We start from the raw sequence: 9,681 nt of genomic DNA, 5'->3' as shown, positions 1-9,681 counted from the left end.
AAGGTGCCCAACCATTGTAAAGTGGCTAACAATTTGTCGTATAGTAGTGGGATGCTGTATTATTGCACGATAGGTCATTTTCAGAGAAAAATGAAAAAACTTTCCTAAACTGATGCGGACTGAAGTAAGCAGAACCAAGATGCCAATTCTATTCAACAACAGCACTGAAAAGAAAAAACAACTCTGGAAGGCAGAGCTAAGATCAATGTAATGATCAACCACAATTCAAGAAAAGCAGCCACGAAGCCTGCCACCATTTCCTGACTGATACAGAAGGGTTTTCAGATCACACAGATTAAGCAGCAACTGCTCTAGAAGAATACAACTGGAGCCAGAAGTAGTAGTGCATTGATGCATAATATCCATCAGTTGACAAGTACTTATTAAGCCCCTTCTTTGCACCAAGAAAATGTTTCCTTTTTGTCAAAAAGGATGAGTATAGAACTTCACATCTAAACACAGCGTGGTTGTCATCTACAAAATGTTAACTCCTTTTGCTTTTCATTTTTGGAAAAAAAATTGAATATATTTTCATATTCATATATGTGTACATACGTGAACTTTCAAAATTATATAGATATACACATGTATATACACATGTGTATATGTGTGCATATACATATATTTTATATAGTTATATACATATTGTTCTATTATATATTCATAGACATATAAATTTCTCTTTTTATGTGTACATCAACAACCCTAGATTGGCTCGGTCACCAATGTGCCAATTTTTTTTCTAGCCAAAATCACATATTGGCAGCAGAATGAGGACTAATGAACCAGGACTAAAACAGGTCTTAACATCCTGATTTTGGACACTATTTTGGTATCCTAGCAGATAGTGATCAGTTTTAACTCTTAGATTCAACAACCAGAGCACCGAGTTAGAGGTGTCACAAAATCAGATTGTTAGGTTGTTCGAGTGCTTCAATGGTCAGATCATATTTGCAGTGTTTCAGTCCTGGGCTCCATATTTGAGGAAGGACATTGATAAGATGAAAAGCATTCACAGAAGGAGGACCTAGACAATGAATGGGCTTGAGATCATGCTATGGTAATTCATGGAAAAGGAACTATTATTTTTGGAGTCAGTAGGCCTGGGTTTAATCTGAGATCTGTCATTATTTACCTATGGGAGCCTAGGAAAATCACTCAACCTTTCTGGGCCTCAGTTTTCTCATCTGTACAAATAAAAGAGTGCAGTCAATTACCTCTAAGGTCCTTTCTGCCCATAAATCTATTACCTGGGAATATTAAATTTGAAGGCCAGAAGAGATAGATGATAGAATATTTATTGACCACTCACTGTATGCTAAGCATAAAGAAAGACAATCCCTACCCTCAAGGAGTGTATCTTCTAAATGGGGAAGGCAAAACATGAAAGACTGATGAAAAGTAGGGTGAGGAAGGGGAAGGGGCAGGGGAACTATACTCACACGGGGGCAAAGGATGCAAAGCTGAGCCAGTAGAGAAATGAGCATAACTATCTTGGGCACTTTCTCTACAGTTGATTCAATTTGCGAATGTACCAATTAAAAGGAGGGGCTGTAGGGTTACCGGCATCTCCAGGTTGGTAGAGGCAGCTGGAACACGGAAAGAAAAGTCCAAAGAGTCAGAAGCAGAGCAAGAGAGAAGTAAGCATGAGTAGCTTGGGAGATGGTATGAGAGTGGCAGTGGGGCAAAAACCACTGGTGTCTTCAACCATCTTAAGGGTTACCATGTTAAGGGAATATTTGACTTACTCTGCTTAGCTTCAGAAGACCAAACTTCAAGCCACCAGAGAAAGTTACAGGGGGAGGGGGAAGGAAGAAGGAGATGGAGAAGGGGAAATAGAGAGAGAGGGAGAAAGAGGGGGAATAGTGAAGGGGGAGAGGAGAGAAAGAGAGATTGAATTTTTCTAGATATAAATAAACTTCATTAACAATTAAAACCATACACAAGTAGAATGTTATACTTGAGGAAATAGTGGTGTTCAAGTAAAAACTATATGACTCGTTGTATACATTGGGGAGAGGTCTGGACTCAATACATGGCTTTCAGTGTCTTTCCAGCTCTGAGACTCTGGGAAAACTAACCTACTGCTCTTTCCATTGGATCCAAAGTTAAGGTAGCATATAAATGATTAGATTAACAGGTAATTACTTGGTTTCTTCCTTTTTTTTTAATAAGTAGTACTTGGAGAATGCGAGGCTGTTGTTGCTGTGTTTGTCCTTTGTTTTCTCATCATCTGAGAAATGATGACATGACTCGCACTTGACTTCGTTTTGAGTGAGGGAGGGCTGTGCAAGGTCACCAGCCTCACTTCTCCTCCAGAGCCATGTGCATCCAGTGACTAGATATTCATCAGGATGACTGGAGATGGCCCAGGATGCAATGGGAGACCTTGGCCTTTTAAGGCTGGCCTTTTCATGTACTCACTTAGAGGGAGGTAATGCCCATTGAGTGAAGAGGCCTCTTTAAGAAATAGTCAGGGAATGGCCCTTTTAATGAGTAAAAGAAAAAAATAATGAAATCAAAGTGGGAGGGAAAGAGAAACTGTTGATAATCACTCTAAGGTCAGCCATTATGTGGTTCAGAGTGCACGGGGTTTAAAGTTTTGGGAGGAAGGAAGGAAGGAAGGAAGGAACGAAAGAAGGAAGGAGGAAAGAGGAAAGGAGGGAGGAGGGGGGGAGGGAGGGAGGAAGGAAGGAAAGAAGGAAAGAAGGAAGGAAGGGAGGAAGGAAGGAAGGGAGGAAGGAAGGACACGTAGCTAGTAAACCCCAAAGGAAGGGGAGAGGGAGACAGAAGGGAGAGGATAAGCTGGGTTACCCAGCTAGCTGAGTGTCCACTCAGGCAGCTCAGTCTACTCACAGGTTGTGTTCATCCTTCATTTTCTAAGAAGACATCATAGAAATGATGATATGACTTGCACTTGACTTTGTTTTGAGTGAGGGAGGGCTGTGCAAAGTCACCAGCCTCACTTTCTCCTCCTGAGCCATCTGGATCCAGTGACCAGATATTCATCAGAATGACTGCAGATGGCCCAGGGAGAAGAGAATGGGATGTGAGTACTATTTGGATGGAAGAAGGGCTGTATATAATGAAAGCAATGAGGGGTAGCCTGGTGCAATGGAAGAGCACCAGCCTTGGAGCAAGTCAGGAAGGAGATCTTAGCCATGTGACTTCAGACAATGAGGACCACTTTTCAGTCCCCAGTAAATAAATTGCAGAGGAAGTACTGGCCTGCATTGGTAGAAGGTATCTTCTTATCAATGAAATCACAGGAATTTCCTGAAAGAAGGATATCAATATTATATCATAATAGAAATTATGGAGCTGCATGATATAGAAGGCAGATTGAGCGGCTTGGATTCAGGAGAGTTGGACTGAGGCAGCTAAGAGACAGGAAGACCTTGGTTTGAATCCTTCCTGCAAAACTGTAGGGATATGAGTTAACTGCTGTTCCTCAGTTTTCTTGAATTAGAGTTGAACTCCATAGCTTCTGAGATCCCTTACAGCTTGAAATCAATTACCCCATGATCCTGCCTCTGACATAACAGCTGTGTGACTATGGGAATCACTTAACTTCTCTGAGAATCAGCTTCCCCCATCTGTAAAATGGGAGTAATACCTTTAGAAGCGCCCTAACTGTTGTGAGGTTCAAAGGAGATCATGTATGCAAATAATCTTGCAAGCTTTATGGGATTACTCATCTTTTATTTTCCAAGTAAACATCAGCTGTGATTATTGTGGGTCATAGTATCTCACTGCAGGATTGGGAGGTTTTCTGGACCTAAAAGAATTGTTCTGAAGCTCAAATAAAGCAGTGAAAACAGAACACTTAAATCTATAAGAGCTACATGCACTAGTTGTTATGATTATTGATTAAACCACGCCCAAGTGCTCGGAGCAAACAGAACCTGCGGAAGCAAAGCAGGCTCAGCTAATCCTTTCTGACTCTTCAATGGCCTCTCCTTGGTTTCTGACCCCCACCAGGGCTTGGAATTTCTTCTTTTATGACCTCAGCCTGATATGGATTAGCCTTTTCTATTACACTATTCACACCTTGGTGTCAAGATTATATTATCATTGCTCTGAGTAGTGATTGAAGCTTTATATAAACACAGCTTGAATCACAAATTTCTTAAATTAAATTCATGCATCCTTAACTTTGTACTACCTAAACTTATCTTACCCAAAGAAGCCCTGGACTGACAAGGATAATACACCATCTATTATAGATAGTGATTTAAATTCTACAAAAATACATTCTCTCAATGGATCACCACTGTGACTACCAGTCTCATTAGTTCCATTTTACAAATGATGAAACTGAGACCCAGAGGAGTAACCTAACTTGCTCCACAGAAGTAACCAGAGCCAAAGTTCTAAACATAATTTTTCATTACCAGTTCTCTGAAGTAAGAAGTGGTCATGATTTCTGAAGTCATGTGATAATGCTTTTTTTTTACATCAATTTGTTCATATGTAAATTGTTTTTCTGGTTCTGCTTACTTTGGTCTGCATCTGTTCATATGAATCTTCTTAAGTTTCCCTGAACTTTTTATAAAATTAAAGATTTAGAGATGAACTCTGTCACATTTAGTGATTTTGTACTACATAATAATATTCCATGATATTTACATAACACAATTTGTTTAGTGGTTTACCCAGTGGATGAGAAGTTCAGTCAGACTGTATATATTCAGCTATCATTTCTATGCATTCTACTCCCAGATTTCTTACCAATTCCAGTCTCTCCTGAACCCATACCACCACAACCATCTCCTCAATAACCACAGCTTAGCAGAGAAAGTCCTTTCACTAATGTCCTTGGCACCTTTAAGTGATTCAGTAACAGCAATGGATATAGATTCTTATCAACAGAAAGGACACTAAAGAAGATCCATTATCAACCAGAACTACTGAGCCCTTCCATCTGCTCTACAACTTTACCCTCTTACATGTCTGATCATCCTCCCCTCCCTCCTAGGCTGTTAGCAGTAAGGAGACTGCCTTGCTTTTCTACTCCTATGCACACTGTTTTGTATAGAATAAGTGCTTAAAAATGCTTTTTTTTTAATTGCCACACTTTCCATTTCAACTTATTTCAATGCAATTCATTGTTTAATCAAATTGAATTAAATTTGTAGATGCCTACTTTCCTTCAGGTTCTTTGCTACTATAAAAAACACCACAACCTCTTTTAAAATTCATCAGAGTTTATGTAGTGGGTCATGAAAGAAGAAACAGAAAAACTGAGTTAGAATCACATAGCGTTAAATGGGACATCTTAGTATTGAGGCTCTCTGAACTCAAGAGGAAAACATGGCCTTGGTGGCCACCCAGAAAACACCACATAGCATAAACAAAACAAAAAAGAGAAAGCCTTCCCAGAGGTGAGAGGTGATTTTTTCACACCTCTCTTTACATCTGATAAGTGAGAGTTCACAGTGCTAAATTTCCTTTGTTCATTTAAAGAGTGTTTCACATACAATTCACCCCGATTTAAACATACTGCTGCAGGTTGGAAGGTTTATATTTCAGTCCCACAGTTAGAGGCAGCCCTTATGTGCCAGATCAAGAAAACTGGATATAGTTTCATGGCCCAAGAGAATAATGTTGTCTAAATGGAGATGTGTACTATAAAAGATAAAAGAAAGGGAATTGTTTTAGCACAGCACGGGAAAGATTTCAGCGTCAAAGATGGCCACCTACCTCATAGGAACATGGCAAGAAAACATCTTTACATTTAATTTAATAAGGAGGTGTTAGTATTTTCAATTAAATTGAACAGCCTCAGATACCCTCATTCTTCCTATACAAACCATTTAATCAACAGAATACCCAGATACATGTGAATTGTGACAGACCTTCTCTCATGCAAAGATTTTCAAAAGAGTCACATCCGTAATGCAAATATACATAACATGAATAACATGATTTCCAACCTTCTTTCATATCATCTCCCCCTGAAACATTGTAATATAATCAGTCCTAGTCAAACTGGCCTCTTAGCTGTTACTAGTATACCCCGAGCTGCCTTTGCCCAGCCAGGTCCCCATATCGGGAACATACTTCCTTATCACGTCTGCCTTTTGAGGATTTCTAGCTGTCTAGAAGGAGAGACAAAACATTTATTATGACTTTACTAGGTGCCCTTCGTGCTAATGCCTTCCCTCTGAGTGGATCTCCAATTTATCCCCGACAGACATTGCTTTGCATAGTTGTTTGCATGTTGTTTCCTGATATCAGCCATCTTTTAGCGAGCAGGGAACCTACCTCCCCTTCTCTGTATCCTCAGTGCTGAACAAGATGCCTCCTATATGTGGGGACTTCCTAAGTTTGTTGACAACTAGAATATCGGTAGGCCAGTCTGCTTACAGCACAGAGTGTTTGAGGGGGTATAATGAGAAAGTCTGGAAAAAGGTTGGAAGGAACGAGTTGATGGAGGCCTTGAATGCCAGACTGACATATTTGCATCTTATTGTAAAGGGCAATACAGATCTCCTAAAGATCTTGAGCAGGAAACTGATGTGAGCAGCAGACCTGGGCTTTGGGGAAGTTGATTTGACAGCTGTTTGAAGGATGAATTTGCAAGAAAGGAGAATCCAGCTGTAAAAAGCACACTAGTTTGTTCTAATTGTGCAGGCAAGAAGTGACTCAGGCCTGAGCTAAGGTGGTAGCCATGAGAATGGAGAGGAAGGAATGTGGACAGGACTCTGCTAGCAGCTGACTGGACATGGAACTTGTGTTCATCCTTCGTTGTCAAAGAAGACCATGCCATCAGGGAAATGATGACATGACTTGCACTTGGCTTTATTTTGAGTGAGGAAGGGCTGTGCACCATCCTCACTTCTCCTCCAGAGCCATCTGAATCCAGTGACCTGATATTCCTCAGGATGACTGGAGATGACCCAGGATGCGCTGGGAGACCTTGGGCCCTTTAGCCCAAGGTCTTTGCAGGAACTCATTTAGGGTGAGGCAATGCCCATTCAATCAATAGGCCTGTTTAAGAAGTAGTCAGGGCATTGCCCCTTTAATGAAGTCAAGAAAAAGAAAGAGATCCGGCTGGGTGGGAACCAGCAACAGTTACTACTGATAATCACTCTAAAGCTAGAAAGGTTCAGAGGAGCCCTTAGGCAGGGACCCATTGGCGTCCCAGTTTCAAGAATGCAGCAGGTTTAAGGTTTTAGCACAGGACAAGACAGGATGGCACTGAGGTCTGGTGAAGAATGGAAAACCCTTGTGTGATTGAAAACATGGCAGTGCCCTTGGCAGAACTAGAGAAGGTAGAAGAAGGGTGGGGTGGGGGGAGGGGCAGTTAGTAATATAAGGTGTACTGTTTGTGGCATGTCCACCTGGAGATGTCCAGGAAGCAGCTGATGATGTTGAAATAGGACTCAGGAGAGAGAGAACTTCATACGTAAGTTTGCAAGTCATCAGTACAGAGATAATAATCGAAGAAGTGGAAGGTAATGAGGTCAGTGAGAGAGTATTCCGGGAGGAAACGGCCCAGCACCAAGCCCATAGATATTCTACCACATAGAGGGCAGGACATAATGAAAAAGTCTTGGATTCAATTCAATCAACATTTATTAAGCACCTACTATGTGCCAGGCACTGTGCTAAGCACTGAGAATACAAAAAGAGGCAAGAGACAGTTCCTGTCCTCAAGTTTACAATCTAATGGCAGAGACAACATGCAAACAAATATATACAAGGCGATATATATATATATATATATATATATATATATACATACATACATATTATACTTATATATATGTATATATAAAATTTAGGTAATAATTATTTCCTATTTCATATACATACACATATATAATAGGAAATATTTAAAAGAGGGGAAACATAATGAAGAGAGGTTAGGGAAGGCTTCCTGTAGAAGATGGGATTTTAGTTGGGATTTAAAGGAAGCTGGGGATATTAGTAGTTGGGAATGGAGAAGGAAGAGCATTCCGGGCTTAGGGGACAGTCAGAGAAAATTCCCTGAGCAGAAAGACAGAGGGTCTTGTTCACGGAACACTAGGAGGCCAGTGTCTCTGAACTGAAGAGTACATGGTATAGGGAGTAAGGTGTAAAAACACTGAAAAGGTAGGAGAGGGCTAGGTTATAAAGGGCTTTGAATGCCAAACAGAGCATTTTGTATTTGCTTCTGGAGGCATCAGGAAGCCACTGGAATGTACTGAGTAGGGGAATGACATGGTCAGACTTGTGTTTTAGGAAAATTATTTTGGTTGCTGAATGGAAGTTAGATTGGCGCAGGGAGAGACTTGAGGCAGGCAGTTATTGTGACAGCCCAGGCATGAAGTAGTGAGGGCCTGAACCAGGGTGGAGGCAGAGTCAAAGGAAAGACATGGATGTGTTTGAGAGATATTGCAAAGGTGAAATCTCCAGGTCTTGGATAAGGGGGGTAAGAGATAGTAAGGAATCCAGGATAACTACTAGACTGTGAGCCTGAGGGCCTGGGGGGATGATGTTGTCCTTTACAGTAATAGGGAAGACGGGAGGTGGATTGTGGGGAGAGTTTAGGGTGAAAGATAATGAGCTGTATTTGTGACACATTGAGTTTAAGATGTCTACTGGCCATTCAGTTTAAGATGTCTGAAAGGCAGGACAGAACCCTGAGGGACACCTACAGTTAGAGGGTATAATCTAGGGGAGGACCTAGCAAAGGAGAAAGAAAAGTGGTTGGACAGGTAGAGGAGGTACCAAGATAATGAAGCCCGAAATGCCAGACTGACATAAAATATATATTTATATATGTATGTGTGTATACATACATATGCAATATATACATATATATGCATATACACTCATTTTATATATACACACTTATATATGCATATATATGTACATGTATATATATATATGTGTATATATATATATATATATATATATATATATAAAGTCAGTTAAGGTTTCTTGCATAAGGTTGGATTTTAGCTAAGTCTTGAAGGAAGTTAGAGAAGTCAGAAGGTGAAGATGGCAAGGAGAATTCTAGATGTTGGGGACAGCTCATGGAAATGCCTGGAATCAGGAGGTGGAGGAAAAGGTGGAGGCCTGTGACCTTGGATCTGAGCATGTGGAAGGAGGTAAGGTATAAGAGGACTGGGAAAACACAGAAAGGCACACAAAATGCTTTAGATAGTGCAGGTAATAGGGAGCCACACAGGGAGGGAGGTGACATGATCAGGCCTGTGCATTAGGAACATCATTTTGACAGTTGAGTAGAGGACAGAATGGAGTAGGGAGAGACTTGAGGCAGGGAGAATAACTAGAAAGCTAAGAGCCCAGGCATAAGATGATTAGAGTCTGGTCTAGGGTGGTGGCAATGTCAAGGGAGAGAAGGTGACATGTGAGAGATATTACAGATATAAGACAGATAGAACTTGGCTACAAATTAGATATTTGTAAGAGAGAAGAGTTTGAGGATAACACCTGGGTCTTGAGACTAGGAGACTGAATGATGTTGATACCCTTCAGAGTGATGGGGAAGTTTGGAAGAGGGGAACTTTGGGGCAAAAGATGAGTCCAGTTTTGGACATGTTGACTTTAGGATGTCTACAGGACATCTTGTTTAAGATGTCTAAGGGTCAGCTGAAGACGTGAGATTAGAGGCAAGAAAAAAGGTTAGGGCTGGCTAAAGAGATCTGAGAATCATCTGAGCTGATG

The sequence above is a fragment of the Notamacropus eugenii genome, chromosome 3 (genome assembly GCF_028372415.1).
Source record: "Notamacropus eugenii isolate mMacEug1 chromosome 3, mMacEug1.pri_v2, whole genome shotgun sequence".
NCBI classification, from domain to species: Eukaryota; Metazoa; Chordata; class Mammalia; order Diprotodontia; family Macropodidae; genus Notamacropus; species Notamacropus eugenii.
This window is presented reverse-complemented; position numbering follows the sequence as displayed.